This window comes from Eumetopias jubatus, unplaced genomic scaffold (assembly GCF_037043125.1).
Source record: "Eumetopias jubatus isolate StellerSeaLion01/CBP00866 unplaced genomic scaffold, mEumJub1_p1.0 scaffold_11, whole genome shotgun sequence".
NCBI lineage: Eukaryota > Metazoa > Chordata > Mammalia > Carnivora > Otariidae > Eumetopias > Eumetopias jubatus.
In genome coordinates, this window is record NW_028274817.1 from 94703242 (window position 1) to 94709398 (window position 6157).

General features: G+C 37.9%; 1 non-coding gene across 1 annotated transcript; it reads right to left on the reverse strand.

The window, feature by feature from the left end:
* Positions 1–336: 336 nt before the first annotated feature.
* Positions 337–459, reverse strand: LOC114216901 (small nucleolar RNA SNORA77). The gene has a single exon (XR_003610870.1). It is a non-coding gene; the product is annotated as a small nucleolar RNA SNORA77 (small nucleolar RNA).
* Between the last annotated feature and the right edge of the window lie 5698 nt (positions 460–6157).

Here is a 6157-nt window from a genome sequence, read left to right on the forward strand (position 1 = left end):
AACATACAACCCTCTAATATACATGAGTGCTAGCCAATTAAATTTTTTTTCGGAAAGAGAAAGACATATAACTACTTATACCGTAATTGCCATAAAGGTAAGGTCACCATTGTTTCAATAACACCCAGGGCAGGTCATGATACACAGTAGCAGCTCAATAAATATTAGATTTTTAAAAATGAATGATTTAAGAAGTCAACAAACCAATTGACTAATGAATGAAATTACATGCTCTGGACTTGGTGTTGGTCTGGGTAAGGCAGTACTCTCAAAATGTAAACTTCCATGTGTCATAGCACCCAACAGAAATCCACAGTGTTTTATGTCTCTTCTTCTCCCTGTGTCCCCAGAAGGTTGCATCGCCCTTGACAGGTTAAGGTGGTTACAACACTGGGAGACGTTTCTATGGAATACAGAAAAAGCACCCATCTGGGCCTGCAGCTGGGTGCAGAAAGAATCTGTGCACACTGATTTTTTTTTCCACGTACATTTCCTTGTTCAGTTTTGATCACAGACTTCAAATAGGACATTAGCAGTACTGGAAACATCTTCAGTAACAGCAGTTTGTATAATTGAGGGGCTGGAGGACTCTACTGAGTAGGTTTTCTAAGTAAGAACTTTTCAGTCTTCAAAGACAGATCCTAACGTGAGTGCAAGTTTGAAGCTTATAAAATCTGAATGTATATAGAGACAGTTAACTTAGGCTTGTTTGTTTTTCAAATTCTGGAGTGAAGAGTCACAACTTGGAAAAGATAGTCTAGTTCAAATTAAAGGCAGCAATGCATACTTTACATAGTAGACAGTAAATGTGAAGGACATATTTTCCAGGAGGGTGTATGGCTTCAGAATATTCATGACTTTAATAAAGTATTAGATGAACTCATGGGTGGAAGATTACTAAGACAAGTAAGGGAGGTTTCAGGCATGATTGCGCTTTTAAAGTCACTAAAGAGAGAAAAGTACCAAATACAGTAAAACATCAATTTGGTACCATTAATATCATCTGGAATGCTGGTTGCATAGTGTGTGCTATTTCATATGTTATGCTGCTGTGTCCCGATGAAAGTGATTAATAATACATACCTTTTTGCAAATGTGATAAAAGGCTATGAACAGAATGGGATAATTAAGGGCATGTGTGAAAGTAGCTATAAGTCTGTGGGCACACATGCTGGAAATAAGTCACATTATTGAATCATATACCAAACCCTTTGTATTAACTGCCCTGACTCTTTTCAGTCATCACCATCAAATTGCACCATAGAATTCAAATTTCTGGTTTGGGTTGTGCAGGAAAATGTCACATAACCACATCTGTTGGGGGAGACGAAGCTGGGGAGAAAATGTGGTGATAGTGATTAAGGACCCTAAGCTATACTGTCTCTGAGGAGAGACTACATCTTTACATGGGAGAAAACCTGCTTAGGGTCTGAAGTCATGGTTTACATTTTATCAGTTGGATCCCTTAATTATGTTTACAGTTTAGAAATAAAATATACTTTCAAGATTCTTGCATGAGAAAACAAGTTTCAGATCATGTTTCCAAATTCAATGCTAACCTTTTTAGCCACTGGTGCTGAATAAAATTGTTGCTTTATAAAACTGGGAAATGGTTTAAGTGGCCATGATCTACACATTACATTTGTTATTTAGGGTAATAACTTGTAAAGTTACATTTTTATGTGGGATGTCAAATCATTGCCTCTCATCTGCTTTTGAAGTCTTAACTGCCAAAGGGAACTGTTTTGAATAAGGTTAATTTTGGAAGTTAAATTTAAGTCACTCCTCATATTGTCAATCAACAATTTCCCCCAAAAGCATAACCATATGTTTCTTGTACATAAAAACAAAACTATACACTCTCCCATTTTCTTCAAATCTCTAAGGTAGTTTTTGTGTGCAATGAAAGATTTATGCATTGTTATTTTTGTCAGGAGTGGAAAAATATTTTCTCAAGGTTAAATTATCCAACAATGGTGGTATATAAATATTGAAAAAAATTATCAGGGAAAGTTCTGGAATGTACTATAAAAATGGTATAAATACTAGAAACTCACTTCTTATGAGATGTATAAATGTGAGAGAGAACTAACTGGATTTTATTCTCAAGTTATTTTGCTTATTATAAATAAGATTTATGGGGCGGCTCAGTTGTTAAGCATCTGGGTGGCTCAGTCGTTAAGAATCTGCCTTCGGCTCAGGTCATGATCCCAGGGTCCTAGGATCGAGCCCCGCATCGGGCTCCCTGATCTGCGGGAAGCCTGCTTCTCCCTCTCCCACTCCCCCTGCTTGTGTTCCCTCTTTCGCTTGTCTCTTTCTGAAAAATAAATAAAATCTTTAAAAATAAGTAAATAAATAAATAAGATTTATGACCTTTAAACAGTACCATATAAGCTTAACAATAAATATAAACAACTAAAGTTGTTTTTGTAATACTTTGTGATGACATTATACTTGTATGAAATAATATGTTTTGTTCTACCTATATGTGCTGTGGGGGGTATGAATTATCTTTTGATTATGGTCAATTTCAATTGTGTATAGAAATGGACAGAATATTACCATAAAATCCCTTGTTCCCATCTTCTACCTTCAACAATTATTAATTCATGGCAATATTTCTCCCCTTCCTCTCTTATTATTTTGAAGAAACTATAAGACATTATTTCTTTTTACCCATAAATATTTCAATATGTATCTCTAAAACTGAGAACTCTTTGTTAAATAATACCATGGCATCCTTAAATGTGCTTTTAAACTTTTGTATTTAGGCAAGGCAAACTGATCCCTTTCAAAGATGAAAACTTTGCTCTCTTAGAAAGAGTGCATCAAAAAAAGTATCTTGCTCTGGGTGAGTGATTATTGCCAAGAGACTATTTCATGTAAATTGGCAGTTACATGAGAAATAGCTCTAAAGAACAATGCACTGCAATCAGCAAAAGGTCATGGGTTATGCTTTCCCCTTCTGATTGGAGAAATAAAATTTCAGAGTTCATACCAGTAAATATGGAGGTGATGAAGCACTCGCTCAAGTTTCTTTTATATTTGCTATGTTAAAAGTAAAAAACAAGAACTTGTAAGTCCCCTTTGTAAATATATTTTTTAAAGATTTTATTTAGAGAGAGAGAGAGAGAGAGCACAAGCAAGGGGAGTGGCAGACAGAGAGAGGAAGAAGTGGGAGCCCAACTTGGGGCTCTGGGACCACAGCCAGAGCCGAAGGCAGATGCCCAACCAACTGAGCCACCCAGGCACCCGTATTTTCTGTTTTTATTAAAAGCCTAACATGTCAGATATTTGATTTCATATATATGCATAGCCTTTTTATATACATATATTGATAGCTTTTTTATATACATAGCCTTTGTATATGTGTATATATGAATATACATTCATTCATGCCTTCCCCAAAGCACTCTCTTCTTTGTGAAGACTGTGTATCTTGGGCAGCTGTCCTAACTTGGGCTTGAATAAAACTCACTGTCTTTCTTTTAGAGATTCTAAAAGGGTTGTTCATTTTGTGTTGACACATAGAAGGGTCCATGTTGTAGAAGAAGTCAAAAGCAGTCGTGAATAATTAAAACCCTTCTGCCAGACTGTCTAATATCCATTTGTTTTCTGGCACCACTACCTGTACATTTTCTTCCTCATCATGTGGCACTGGTTGGGAAGCACTCATCTCTATCAAGTCATCTTCTGTTCACTCCTCTGGTGTGGTGTCTGTTAGGTCTTGAATTTCTCCAAGATCTATACCTTGAAACCCATTACTCCCCACTTTTTTTTTTCCATAGCCACAATCTCTTTCATGATTTCCCTGACTGGCTCTGTATAAATCCTGGGAAGTCGTGGAAAATATCTGGACAGAGTTTTCTCCAGCAGGAGTATATTATTTTGGGCTTAATGGCTTTCATGTTTTTCCTATAGCAATGATGGCATCTTCAATGGTGTAATCCTTCCAAACTTTCATGATGTTCTCTCTATTGGTGTTCTCTTCCATAGCATTGAGAATCCTTCCCATAGAATATGTGTGTAATGAGCCTTAAGTGTCCTTGTGACCCCTGATCTAGAGGCTGAATTAGAGACATTGTGTTTGTTTGGGGGCAAGTAGATCACTTTGACACCATTGATGTTGAACTCATGGGGTTCTGGGTGGCCAGGAGCATTGTCCAATATCAAAAGAACTTTAAATGACAGTCTCTTACTGGCCAGGTACTTCCTGCCTTCAGGGACAAGCATCAATGGAACCAATCCACAAAGAGGCTTCTCATTGTCCAGGCCTTCTTGTGGTACAACTAGAAAACTAACAGCCGGGCGCCTGGGTGGCTCAGTTGGTTCGGCAACTGCCTTCGGCTCAGGTCATGATCCTGGAGTTCCGGGATCGAGTCCTGCATTGGGCTCCCTGCTCAGCAGGGAGTCTGCTTCTCCCTTTGACCCTCCCCCTTCTCATGCTCTCTCTATCTCATTCCCTCTCTCAAATAAATAAATAAAATCTTAAAAAAAAAAAAAGAAGATGACTAACAGCCAGAGTTTATCTTTTCCTTCAAGGCTCAGGGGTTAGCAGCTTTATAAATAAGGACAGTCCTGTTCATAAACCTAACTGCATTTGCACAAAATGGTAGTTAGCCTATCCCTTCCTTGCTTAAATCCTCGTGCTCATTTCTCTTCCTTACTAATAAACGTCCTTTGTGGCATTTTTTTTTTTCTCAGAATAGAGCAGTTTCATCTGCTTTAAAAACCTGTTCGGCGGATATCCTTTCTCCTCAATGATTTTCTTAGAAGTGTCTGGGAACTCATCTGCTGCCTCTTTGTCAGCAGAAGCTGGATCTCCTGTTATCTTGACATTTTTTAAGCCAAACTTCTTTCTAAAATTATCAAACCATCCTTTGCTGGCATTAAATTCTCCAGCTTTAAATCCTTCACCTTCCTTTTGCTTTAAGTTGTCATATATGAATAAATGTCATATAATGATTTGCTTTTTCTCAAATCATATTAGAATCTATAGGCATGGCTTTCTTATAGCAACCCTGTACCTACATAAAAAGTACATTTTCAATACCAGATAAAAAGATATTTTGTGAAAAATGCAAGGTTTTCATACCTGCTAGTGTTGCTGCAGTCATGGCTTCATGAATTTCCTTTTCTATTTTTACAATGATCCTTATGCTGGATTCATTTATCTTGAAATGGTGGGTACCTGCAGTAGCAGACCTCAATCAACAGTACATATCAGGCAATTCAACTTTTTCTTGTAATGTCATGGCTTTTCTCTACTTCTCAGGACCACTTCCAGCATCACTGGTGACACTTTGTATGGGTCTCATGGTGTTATTCAAGGTTTGAGGTATTACACACAACACAATGAAAAATACATGAGAACCACGAGACATCACTTTTTGCTGTGATACACAATTTACTGGAGAGATGAACTGCTCACATGGATATGGTTAGCATTGCATGTTGTTTTAAGTGGATACTCACAACACTTGAGCTCACGGCAATAAACAGGAGGTGGCTATGAAACTATTACGATAGTACTATAGTTAATTTTATGCAGTTGTGATTTAATACTGCATTTTTAAAAATTTTTTTATTGTTATGTTAATCACCATACATTACATCATTAGCTTTTGATGTAGTGTTCCATGATTCATTGTTTGTGCATAACACCCAGTGCTCCACGCAGAATGTGCCCTCTTTAATACCCATCACCAGGCTAGCCCATCCCCCCACACCTCTCCCCTCTAGAACCCTCAGTTTGTTCTTCAGAGTCCATTGTCTCTCATGGTTCGTCTCCCCCTCCGACTTACTCCCCTTCATTCTTCCCCTCCTGCTATCTTCTTCTTTTTTTTTTCTTAACATATATTGCATTATTTGTTTCAGAGGTACAGATCTGTGATTCAACAGTCTTGCACAATTCACAGCGCTCACCATAGCACATACCCTCCCCAATGTCTATCACCCAACCACCCCATCCCTCCCACCCCCCACCACTCCAGCAACCCTCAGTTTGTTTCCTGAGGTTAAAAATTCCTCATATCAGCGAGGTCATATGATACATGTCTTTCTCTGATTGACTTATTTCACTAAGCATAACACCCTCCAGTTCCATCCATGTCATTGCAAATGGCAAGATCTCATTCCTTTTGATGGCTGCATAATA